Here is a 13452-nt window from a genome sequence, read left to right as displayed (position 1 = left end):
AAGCAATTCGGTATGGCATATATACTTATTTATCAATGCCATAAAACATATCCATAATATAGTAAAATATAGGCCATAATGACTTCAAATCTCTCCAATTCGCTTTCTTAATCCACTAAAAAATGCATAAATTATTGCCAAGACTTAGACCCAATTTTAGTGCTTAATTTCCAGCGATTTTAACTTCTTTGGACTTTTTTTTCTGCATCATTTTCTAGTGGCCAACCCAGATATTTACATGTAATTTAGTTAAATGTTTACAATATCTGCGAAAAAAGTTGTAAAGTGTCACCAAACTGGAGCGCGAAAATCAATTTGCCAACGTACTTGCATGCCTTTATACAAATGTATTTTCTATTGCCCGCTGTTTAGGTGCGGCGCTAAAGCGAGTTGCTGTCGCTTCGTTTACTGATAGCAATTTTTTTTCGCTCAATCGCTTTCTGCCACATTGCGTCAATGTGGTGAAAATTCGTAGAAGTTGGTTGTTCGCGGTTGCAGCGTTTATGATTACTGTAGCTGCCACTTTGCATTAATGAAGCAGCAGCAGCCACAAATTAATGTGCAACGGTTATTTGGAACACGACAACGCATCTCTACCTCATCTGTGCCGAATCATGGCTGTAGCGAAACTTGCCAAAGTGAAGCCAGAAGAGGAAAACACCTGTGTGCTGGGGAGTTATGTACCACCGGACAGGTAGTATGTATGTATGTAGATAGGTTTGTGGCGGTTGCACGGCGCCCGCTATGCTTGCTTTGGTGGCATGTTGCCATGCCTGGTGGGGCTGGTTGTGTGTGGTTGGTTGCAGGTGCGTCAACTGGTACATGTTTGGCCACTTGTTGCATGTCAAGCGAAATGAAACTACATAACTAGTTTGTTGCTTGTGTGGCATCCTCAGAATGGCGCCATCACTCGCGCGCACCTCTATACTATGTACATATGTATGTCTGTATGTATAGGTATACAACCAGCGCTTCCAATTTGTGTATTTTTTTTTTTTAGAAAATTCATAAATTGTTTCTGCCACAAATTCAAGCAAGCGCATCTTTGGCTGACCTCCAATTCAAACCAATGGTTGATGTACTAAGTAGTATATGTCGAGATCACCGCAGGCTCGGAGCTGCCTGCTGCACCAGCAGAAGGCCGAAGTGGTGTGACTGGCATCAAGTCCATTCAGTCTGTCATTCCCGTCAGTCAGCTAGCCAGCGAAAAATGGTTACAAAGAAAGTTGAATTGACCTTTTTGGCGTTGTTGCTTGAAACGCGCGCTTTGGTCTGCCCACTGAGCGCGCGCGCATTTTGCGCTATGTTGACGACTGACGACAATGGTGGGCACCATCCGCCTGCCTGTTATGCCCCTATATGGCAGTTTAGCAAGATTAAATGCATTGAAAGTAGTGAAAAGAATATTTTGACAGCTTTGCTATTTGTGTGTGTGTGTGTGTGTGTATGTGCTAATGCTAAATACCAGTCTTAGTTTAGCAAAAAGCTAGCGGCAGCCCAAAGCGTTTTTTCAGGGTTATGTGAACAGTTTAAAAATCTGCGAACAGCGGGGCATTAAGGCTAAGCGCACGCGTGTACGTGTCTAATCTTGTGCGCTTGGCGAAATTTTAATTTTTGCGATGCTTAAAAGGCTAAAACGCGCCATGTGAAAGTGCTAGTCTAATCCGACGGACGGCGCGCAATCTTCTATCTCCTGCCTCTCCTTGCTCCATGTTCGTCTACGGGGTTCTGCTGTGCGGCATTCCATATGCGACGGGGCAAATGCTTAACCTTTCTCGGTTATCAGCAGAAAATATGCCTCGCGGCAATCGCGTACGCGTACGCATGCGCATTTGTATGCAGGCGTTAACTAACGTACATATGTTGCATCTTGTGTGGGAAAATTTTAGTTTGATGCGTTGCACACAGTGCCAGCGCGCAGGCATCCTACCAGTGCGCTTTTCATTTCTAAGCTGTCATTGCTGTTGCTGCTAGAGAACGGGGAAAGTGCTGCCACATGATCTTACAGGTGTGCCACGCAGTATTGAATTATAGTTTTTTGGTCAATAAATATTTTTTTTATTTAAATTTAATTACTAATTTAAAAGCTACAATTAAATTACCTACTAACTAACTAGAAGCGTGCGACTACCAGCTGAACCAGCTGCTCTGCTTTTTCTTCTGCGCCCCTCGTTGCGCATACAGCTTGTGCAGGAAATTTTCCACAGTCGGCTCTGGTGTGTTTGACTTTGACTTGAAGCGAGTCTTGCGTTGAATTTTTCGCGTTCCCTTGCGTATTTGTTTCATCAGCCGCCTAATGTAGCGATTGAATTTTTTCTTGCTTATCAGCCGCGCCTCGTCCACCTCACTGCCGGACATCAGCAGGTCTGCGTTGTCATGTCGCTGCTTGTTGGCCCTTCTCACAGCCAAGTCACCATCTAACGCTCTTTCTGCTGGTATGATATCCAATTTGGTGTAAGTGCGCACCAGCGGTCCATCGACGGGCGCAAAGGCAAGTATATAGTAGCCGTGCGGACGTAGAGCGCGTGATGTGCGTTGCCTGCTTGTGGAAAGCTCCTCATGTTTCTCCATTGTAGTATCGGCCTTACTATCCATCGTCGCAGTGTCCATTTCCGCAGTGTTGCTTTCTTTTTCGTTTGAGGAGGGGAGAGGTATGATCTGCATTAATTTATTGATATCTTCATCGTTGAGCGCGTCAACGCTTACGGGCGCACTTTCTGTCAAAGTTCGTGCCAAACGTGCTGCGTCCTGCGCGGAAACTGCCGTCGCTGGAGCGGCTAAAGCCTCCTTTTCCATTTCATCGTGCAAAGCTAACAACGCCTGCATTTCGTCGTCATTTACAGGCAGTTCCTTGATTTCGATTTGTGGTTCTTGCGCCGCATCCTCATTTGGATTGCTCAATGTCAATGAGACCGCTTCAGTTACTGGTTTTGAATCTGTCTTTTCTGCATGCTCCCTTATCTTAGTCAGTCCTTCTACACTCGCAACAGCAATTGGGACTTTGTTGAGTTCCTTGTCAGCGTTACCGCTTACAACTAAGGTCGCAGCCAGTAGCCAAGCACAGATAAATTTTAAATCCATTCGAGTTACACTTTTTCGTCTGCTGTTTCTTGAAATGATTTGATTTGATGGCGAAATGTAAATAAACTAAATGCCAAAAGTGAATCGAACTAACTTTTATACCTTCGCAGCTGCTACAGTAGTCCATTGTCTGGCGTGGTCGAAAGCGAGAATTGGGGGTGACGTAATGACAGCGGTGATCTGGTGGTCGCACTGAATTTTTGTCAAATGATGGCGTGAAAGCAGAGAGTTTTAGTCTTGTTATTGGTGTTAAATTTCACTTTCTGCCTGATTTTTTATTTTATTTTTTTTGAATATTTAAATTTTGCACATTTAAGGCAGCCAAACTGCTGTACAGCACAGCTACTTGAAAGTAGTTCGCAGCAAAAAATGGGTGTGGAGCGCTAAAAGGTGATATTTATTTATGGCCTTGATTAATTTTTTCATTGAAACATGTAACAAAAATTTGAATTAGAGCTTAATATCCATGACATATGTACGATTTTTTTCAGTCTCACCGCCTCAATCGGTAATACCACGATCACAGGTATCACATATAAATTTTGGTCCCGATTGAAGACGGTAAAACGTGCCACACAGGGGGCAAAGGCCGGACTCCAAAAATTTAAAATATATTTTTTTAATTTGATACCCAAAATCGATACTATTAAAGTCGAGGATATCACTTATAAATTTTGGTCCCAATTGGAGTCGGTTAAGACGTCTTCATAGGGTGGCCTGAACTTTGAAGCCTGTGCGACACGCCTTAACCGTCTCCAATGGGGACCAAAATTTATATGTGATATCTCCGGCTATAGTAGCTTGGAAATCTAATGCATTCCTACATTCAGTACCATTTCGAGCCTAGTCTAATTGAGGAACATTTCGTGGTCTAAACAGGATTATTTGGGGCCAGTTCAGCTTCATTTTGGGACCGGTTTAGAAATATTTCGAGGTATTTGGGAGCCTTTTTGAGGCTAGTTCAAGACGATTTAAGAAAAGTGTAGGACCTAGATCGGGATCATTTCGGACTAGTTCACGACTATTTGCGGTCGATTTTCGGACTAGTTCGAAACTTGTTCGAAACTACCCAAAATAGTACTGAACTAATCCTGAAGGTGTTATAATTAAGTCGTGAACTGGTCTCGATAAAATTAATAAAATGAAATTTAATTAATTTATCATTTATGAAACTTAATAGCCTAATAGTTTGCCAAGCCGTACACAGCTCTTTGCTTTTTGTACTACTTGCTTAAAAAGACGCGACTGAATAATAAACTGATTAGCAATCAGTTTATACTTTCCATCTCATATTTTCAATCTCATCCATTACTCAATGACAGAGTAAAAAAAATCAGCAAAGTTCCAATAAAACTACGTTGTTACTTCCTTAAATAAAACTATTTACATTAATAAAATACAACCAATTCGGTTTTCGCAAAATTAAAACAACAGAGTTGGTCACTCTATTAAAAATATCAGCTAATAGCATGTCAATGACTAATCAGAAACCATCCAAGACCACAGCAGTGAAAGCCGCACAGATCTGGAGAAAAACAACGCTCGTATAAAACAAATTAATTAAAGTTCACAACTAGCTAATGAGATGAACGTTGTGGACACTCTCAACTAAATATGTATTGCATAATAAATTTTTTTAGTATTAGACTAAGTGGCACTGGAAAATTAGTTTGACTTAGGAGTCGTTCAATGAACTTTCGCATAGCGAAAGCAAAGGCAGAATCATTAAAGTGTAAAGAGTATTTTAGTTAATTGATTTACACAGTTTGTTAACATTTAGTTGAGTTTAAAATGATTACGCCACAAATAGTTTAACGCTGGCTGGGAGGCAACATAATAATTAATTGGCCAATTGAAAGACTGTGTTGACTGTGTTAGAGCATTAATTTTGCAGAGTGTACGCTAAAGCTGTTGGTGGACACTCGAACGATCTGTCATTATTTAAATCAATTTTACTTAGTTTAACATAGCTTATGCAGCGCCGTCGATATTATGCTTGAAATACAATACCGGCGAACGGCAAACTTCGCCGAATTGGGCGATGCTGTCGTTCACCGTTCGCCCAGCTATTTCGCCTACTTAAACAGAATTAGAGCGGTAGCGAAAACAGATGATCCCATTTGGTCGCCTTTATAATTTGGGTGACCATATTTAGAAAAAACTAAACCATATTTAGAAATGAGGAAATGATAACAAATATAAATGTAAAACAAAGAAAGATTATTATAAATAATTTGTTTCAAGCCAGATTTAACGAATCCACAACTATATTTTTCAAACAACAAAAAAAAATCGTGTTTAGGTTGTTTTCTTTTAAAACTTTGAAAGCAAAAAACAAATACGGCCACCTTTGGCACGCACAGCTGTCATCGCCCAGCAGGGCGATAGAAATAAATCTATCGCCATGAAACGCCGCCAAGCGAACTTCGCATTTCGCTTTGGCTGTGTTCAATTTCATATGCTTGCGGGTGTTCTAATTTTGACAGCGCGAATTTCGCTGTGGTGAGTTCGCCGTTCGCCGGCATTGTATTTCAGCTATTAAATGATTCTTGATTAAAGCAGGGATCACACGATTTGTACATTTGTACATTTGGCAGTCACCGAGTGATGTTGTTTAGAATTTTTTATTTTATTTAATCGAGAATGTGTTTAGCTCAATAACAACTTTCCAAACAACACCACTTTGTTAAGGTGAAAATGGACAAATCTGTACAAATGTACAAATCGTGTGATCCCTGCTTAATGCAACACATTTTTGGTTGGTTTGACATTTATAGCTGTAAAAACTTCTATAGAAAAAAAAATTAGGTTGACCACTAAAAAGATTTTTTGCAAATATTTATGAATGTTTACTTATTAGTTCCAACAAAACAAAAAAGACTTTCTGAAAATTAAACTTTCACATTCTCTTTGATTTTATTTTCTGTCAATTTTAGAATGTCCAATGGTATCCCTTTTTAAAATATACATAAAAGTGAAATTTTAAAAAAGTTTGGTGCTATACAACAAGTTGTATGCGCAGTAAAATGGTTTCCTTTATATTATTATTAGAAAGCTAACAGCATAAAAATTATATTGTTTTACTTTAAATTGGGAGCACCAGCTAGCTGCCAAGGTCTTTGGAAATTTTGTTTTGCTAGTAAAATCAATTTTCACCCCATGAAAATCGAATGAGCGCATAAAATGTATTTAAGGCGCAATAAATAAGCTGGCAAATAGTTTTCACTGCGTTTATTTTGCAAATTTGGTGACCATGTAATTGCTGAAAAGCAACGCTATTAAAAAATCATTTTTCATTTAAATTTTGTTTATTGTATTACTATTTTTTGTTGTACATATGTGTACGTTAAGCAACCTGAACGAATTAAATGTAAAGTTTTTTGCTTTTGTTTTAATTACATATATATATATTTTTGCAATCCTTTAATTAATTTTAATTTTGAAATACGTAAGTGTGTTAGAAGAAGCAAAAAAATAAATAAATAAATGAAGTATGAAATTTTGATTATCTTTGCCTGCTCTAAACACACATATTTAAAAAAAAGCAATTAATAAACTCATTATTTATAACATCTTAATGTTACAAAACGATAAAGTTAATATCAACAGTGTTATTTAGATTATATGTACCACTGTATGTACCACTGTATGTAGGTAAAATTATTACCCCACAATAAAAATACAATACTAAAAAAGATAAAGTTTATAATTAAAAATGATTAAAAACCTAATGGCTAATTTAATTGATCTACGTTCTGTCAGCGACACCTGCACTATCTTCCATCCTTGAAGCGTCTATTTACCAATGTACAATCAGGGACAGGGATATAGGAGTTTTACTTGGAGCTTTCTGCCAAAGTAGATCTCTTTGGCTACAAAGGTAGAAATATCGCATATTTCTAACCCTGGTATCTATTCAAGAATACATGCGAGAGGCTTCTCTAGTAAAAAGGAATATTATTTATTAGATTATCGTTTAAAAATCTTCGTATTTAAAAATAATACTTTCATATCAAAAATTTAGCTCGCACGTATTTTAATATACACGGAGGGGGACAAATAGTAAAATCAAATAAAAACGTATTTAAATCAAATTGCCTATATTAAAATGTAGCATTTTTCACTTCACGGATGGCATTTTATAGTTAACGAAAGCTTTTTCATACCCAGCACCGCATAGCTTAACCAATTACATCAGAAAAAGTAATTTATTTCTGCTTATGTAGCAACTAACTTCAAATTGATGTATAATCACCTAGCGGCCTCCTTGAGATAAACCAAGTACATACTTACATTTTTGATACATTTGCAAATACATAATTCAATATTAGTTGAACAATCATCTAACTTTAGGCAATTAACTATTTTAGCAAAGTAATTTTAAATTGGTTGCAAAGACATCTGCAAAAGAAACATACTGACTTTGAATTGCTTTAAGTCAAATGCATTTTAAAGTAGTTGAAATCAAATGCAGAGTCGGATAAAGTAAACAGTAAATCAGATATTCGATTAGTTGTGGTGGGTACAAAACTGGTTGGATATCAATATTGAAATTAGTTTTTTTATGCTAAAAGTCAGCATAGCTTAAGCTATCGCTTAAATTCATCGGATATGTGCTACTTGTGGTAGCCACTTTTTTTTTGCCATGCCAATTTGGACTTAATCATCCATCAAAATTTTCCCGGTCTCACATAAATAAATGCTAATTTGAAAGATATCGCTCACTCAGAGTGAAATAAAAAAAAAATGTCGTTACTGTTTTGACAATGATGTCGTCCGTCATCTCGAATTCATTGATGTTTATTGTTTTTCACTATATGTGAAAAAAATCCAACATCATTAAATTAATGAAATCGCTTGAAAGATGTTAAGGAGATCGATTTACTTACGTAATTGATGAACACAAATCGCTCGAGTTAATTGTTAATTCGTAATAAGTCATTCAATTGCACGGCGCGAAAGTATGAGGAAATCGATTATTATTTTTGTAGCCAAGCTGATTATGGCATCGCATTTGAATTGCTTATACCATAAAAGTCGCCATAATCAAAATGACAAATGAACTCTAATTGCAAAGTGTTGCGAAAGCCAAGCTGGCGTGTGGCTCATAATAACTCCCATATCGAATGATTTCACATCGTAACCAACATTGCTTTTTTTTTGCATAAAGCGGAGATTTGCAATTCGACGAAAGGCAACACAATTAATGAAAAAGTGAATTTTAGATTTTTTCTTCATTACGACAAAAAAAAAACAAATTAATTTCCTTACAGAAATAAAAGAGGAAGCATCAAAACTTACTTAAAGAAATATATGATTATTTGTACTTAATTATTTACTATTTAAAGTTAGCACATTATGCTCTAGCGGTAATTAATATCAGCGGCCGATATCGTTTGAGGCCAGCATAGGTGACACCCATCAATTGGAATATTTCCATTTGATAGCTATTGCAGCTATTAAGTCAACGAGTTTGACGGTTGACTTCACTGACTGTGTGTGCTTGTGGTCGAAGCACCGTTAGCTAATAAATGAATGCTTCATGGCAAAGAATAAACGGCAAATTTATAGATTTATTTAATGGCATTTGCGCATGCGCAACTAACTGCGCGCACGCCACTCTCACACTGATGTGTGCACGTTCTCACACGCTCACGCATGCATAACTAATTTGCCACTTTGTGAATTCAAATGCAATTGCGTCGTAAATGATTAAAAGCTTGATTATGGCAACTTAACTTAACGGAACGTAGAAAATAGAGAATCAAAATGAAACAGCTTTCGACGTGGCATTAAGTTACGTTAAGTATCGGCTGTTCAATTATAAGCAACGCCCATCTAACAGAATTTTTAAGTGTGAGCCGCTAAGTTACGTTAAGTTGCCATAATCAGACCATAAGTCTGAGCGTTCGTAGTCATGTGTGTGTGCGTTGACAATACAAAAGTAAGCGGCTGCAATGCAAGCGCGGCAAGAATATCCAAGAATGTGGCATGGCAAGTCTTTTGTTTTGTTTTGCTCTTTTCTGCTATTTCACACTCGCACGCATGTGAGCTGGTCGCGTTAATGTTCAAATTATGTATGCAAGTGTTGTTATTGTTGTTGAGAAATTCCAGCGCGTATTCAAGCAACATGTTGCAAGTTGAAAATACTTGGAAAAAAAACCACACACCTACCTTAAAGTTTTAAGTACCTTTGTGCTGAAAAAAAAAACAACTACGCTGGCTAAATGAATTTATGGAAATCTTGCATTGGTGCCTGGTTTAGCATTCGCTTTATTGTGTGGCGGGCGGCTGGCCACAATTGGTGCTGGGCATTAAAGTAGCTGCCATGCGTGGGATGCACATGGCGGTGTTGGTCGAGTTGCGAAATTAAGCTGAGACCGCCACCACCGCCATCACCGCTGCCACCGTCTCCAACGTCGCCTTTGTAGTCGCAATCAGAGTCGCTGCTTAGTGCTCTTATTTTTAGCCAAATGTACTGGCGTGTGAAGTTGATGGAGTGGCTGATGAGGGCGTGCGGTGGAGTGTTGTGCTGGGTGGGCGCTTTGTCGTTGGTGCGCCAGCGATTTGCATAATCTTTGCTTAATACAATTTTTCATCGAACTGTCAAACAACTAGGCTGCTGGAGCGAAATCTGTGTTTGTTGTTGTTGTTGTTAATAACTATAGTTTGCCGGTTTTAGCGCTGCAGGTGTTGGCGTGGCTCGGGTGCCGGCGAGCAGCAACTTTTAAGTGCAGACAATAGACTGCAAAAAAGCCAAAGCTGTTAGCCTTGATATTTCAAATGGCGTTTAGTGCAGTGATTGCTTAGCAGCGAGCTTGAGAAAATAGTAAAGCGGTAGAGATTATAATAACATTGGAATTTTAGCAAAGGTGATATTGAATGTGTGTGTGTGTGTGTTCACGAACTTTTATGATTATTGCGGCGCAGTTGGTGAGAAACAATCGAAATAACATTGGAACGGAAAAGGAAGGAAAGGCGCTGATGCACACAGCCCGGCGTGCGTGTAAGGCGCGTTTGAGTTCGTTGGCGCTTATGGAAATCCTTTGCCATTCACTGAGCTTACATTTATGTTTCCTTAAACCACAAAACAAAAACAAAAAAACGGCATTAAAAATCCAGCGCCCAGCATCTGTGAATGCGCAAAATGGTTTAACGAGACAGACACGCACGCACCTTCAGATGCGACCATGTGTACTTTCACTTTCACATGCGTGCTAATGTAATATGCAAGCGCATGTGTCTTTATATGCGAAGCGGAAGGCGCGTAATACTCGCAGAGGGGCTAGCGACGGGCTTCACATGTCAGCGGTGCGCGTTTGTTGCATTTCTCACACACACATGCATATACATTTATGATTTCATGACAGCATAGATTACGAAATCCATGGCTTACGCACAAATGCCGACGACAAACGGGACTTAAGCGATAATACATAGCAATAAAAACAGCAACCGCAATGACGGCGGCTAAAAGAAAATGCCATAATAATTCAGTGGCGTGGCGACGACAATCTCGCTGGCACGCTGGCACGCAGCTGTGGCGTGAATGTGTAAATATGTGCGCATATACGTAAGTAATTGCAGCGGCGGCAAGGAAAACAAAAATTTATGGCTGTCACTAGCAATGCGCGCGCCAATTGCTGACACTCAACGATGCCCGCTAACCGCTGGCTGCCAAAACATTTGCATCTAACTTTGCTGGCTGTGTGCAACTTTGGTGCGTCGTTGCCTTGTGCTACCAACCAATTGCCGGTTGTTCATACAAATGGTCAGGAGTGTGTACAAGTGCTTTTTATCTTTGGAAGTTTGTTGTATGTGTGTACGCCATATCGTTGGACCAATTATTGGCTTGTATGTATTTACTTACAATTAGTTTGCTTGTTGTTGTTGTTGGAGCATATGTTAAAGACAATATGCATAAACACATATTTACATAAGTATGCATTGAGTGCTTGAATGCAGCAGCGGGCTCCTGTGTAGCTTGTTGCTGCACTATGGCCGCTGGTAACAGCAAATTCTATGCATGCGCCAGTTAGCCGCCAGTCCACAGTTGCAAATTGCACTTGGTCAACCGCATTCCAGTGCTAGTTATCAGGACTAGTCAATTTCCTAGCTTTTCTTGTGGGATTTTTTTGTATTGTTTGTTTGTTTGTTTATAAGTTTGTGCCGTTTGGCCAATTATGCGGTATATGGCATCTGCTTTTTTTTAACTATTCAGTTGGGAAAAGGCGTTAGTTGGAAATTTTATCTGCGCTATTTGTTTTGATAATAAAAAAATTATTATTGGGAATAAAAAACTGCAATACATAATTATGTTATAATTTTCCATGGCATGCGCGCATCTTTAAATAAAGGAAATACTATAAAAATAAATAAATATGTTTCATTTTAATGTGTTTTTCTTTGCAACTTTTTTGTTTAGAAAACTCGTTAACATTCATTACAGCCCTATCGTACCTTTCCCTCGTAATTTTGTCAAGATATTATTTTATTTATTTTTTGATATTGAACATGAGGCCGCTGTGGTGTAGGGGTTAGCAGTGTCGCGCTACCATTCGCGCAGGGTCTCCGGGTTCAAGTTTTTTTTCTAATAGCAGTCACCCCATCGGCAGGCAATGGCAAACCAGTTTTCTCCATGAAAGCAAAATAAATCGTTGAGTCGCGTAAATCACTCCTCCCCTTTGTGTGCGCGGGCACGACAGAATCAGGAAGCTCGGCCAAACACTAACATATGTGTCAGCGTCAATATTTTATTATTACTACTAGCAAATACCCGGTGTGCTTTACTGTGCCTTAAAAGTATTTTTTTTTGTTGTTACTCCCACCCAAAGCTCTTATGGCTTCATTTATAAAAAATTAAATAGATTTGAAGAGCTTTGTGAAATGTTAGTTAATATATTTTCGAAGGTATTTAATCTTTCGAAATTTTTGGGAATGCAGTTTTATAGCCCATACAATTTTAGTCTGATGAAGTGCAAATTTCAAACAGTTAAAAAATCGCGTTGATTTTTGAGAATTTGTTTTGGAGGCCACTTTTTCGGGGTTTTCTAATACAATACGCCCAATTAGAAAAACTTAGCGTTGATATTTTGAAATTTTGTTGCTGAAGGTCTCCGTGTTTTATTTCATAAAGAAATTCATACCTATATGAAAAAAGTGCAAAAATCCGAAAAAAAAAATTCTATAAAATTCGGAATAAAAACTTGCAATTTTGATGAGAATTTGCTGAATTTTCCTAATTTTGTATAAAGTTTGAAACTGTGTTACGGTTTTGGTTAAAGCTCAAATAAATTTAGCTCGAAAAACATTACGAATATTTGAAGAAAATCAAAACGTGGTCATTTGTGATGATCACTGTATGTAGATTTGGGTGGTCTTTACAAATCAAATGAGCGATCCCTTCAACCGGTAATACCACGGTCACAGATATCACATACAAATTTTGGTCCCGATTGGAGTCCATTAAGGCGTGTCGCAATGGGGTCCAAGGCCAATGCTTCAAGGAGACTGAAAAGAGTAAAAATATTTTTTTTCATTTAATACAAAAATCGATACTACTAAAGTCGAGATATCACATTTTGAGGTCGATTGGAGTCCGGTGTAAGACATCTTCATAGGCTAATCTGAATTTTACCCTGTGCGACACGCCTTAACGACTCCATGGGACCAAAATTTATATGTGATATCTTCGACTGTAGCAGCATCGACGTCGGGGCTTGAGGCTTAGGAAATCTGATGTAAAAATTTGCTTCCTACATTTAAGGACCAGCCCTAATGTGAGTATATATTAAATGAGTTTACTTTTTAAAGGTGGGCCTAAAGCCATTTGCTGTTCGGCAGCGTCATACCTCTTGGCCTCAAAGTTTTAAGTTTATTACTTCCACACCATTCCACTTGGGAATTGAAAAAAAAAATGTACTAATAATGCATTGTCTTAAAAATGCACACACTATTTAGAACATAAATAAAATCGATTTGCCAGCTAAAGTCTTCGGAATTTAATTAAATCACATTTGGGTCGGAAGCCGTCAGACTTCAGTGCTTAACTGGATCGCAGCGCGTAGAGCAGTGTCGCATTGCAAAGGAAATTGAAGTCTCCAAAATTGCAGCTTTGCGGTTTGACGGCTGAGCCTAAGACATAAATATAAAAACTACATAGACGAAATGCATTCGTATAAATGCATAGTATGTATATACATATGGTACATATGTATGTACAGTTGTAAGTGCGCGCTGCTCTAAATAGCCGCGTGAGAGGGTTTCGCTTCATTAAGTCGCCTTGGCACAGTTCCAGAGGCGTCAGCGGCCCAAATATTGCAAGCAACAAACGTTTCAGCTGCTGAGCCGTTCTTCCAGCAGTCTTTGCAG

The 13452-nt window shown here is 38.5% G+C and overlaps 1 protein-coding gene across 1 annotated transcript in view; it reads left to right on the top strand.

The window, feature by feature from the left end:
• Positions 1-13452, top strand: part of Cen (cerebellar degeneration-related protein 2-like) — a 42620-nt gene that overhangs the window by 19963 nt on the left and 9205 nt on the right. The window lies entirely within an intron of this gene.

The sequence above is a fragment of the Rhagoletis zephyria genome, unplaced genomic scaffold (genome assembly GCF_001687245.7).
Source record: "Rhagoletis zephyria isolate East Lansing unplaced genomic scaffold, Rhagoletis_zephyria_1.1 Rzeph_scaffold_00573, whole genome shotgun sequence".
Classification (NCBI taxonomy): domain Eukaryota; kingdom Metazoa; phylum Arthropoda; class Insecta; order Diptera; family Tephritidae; genus Rhagoletis; species Rhagoletis zephyria.
Note: the sequence above shows the minus strand (reverse complement) of the source record. Positions and strands in the feature narration are given on the sequence as shown.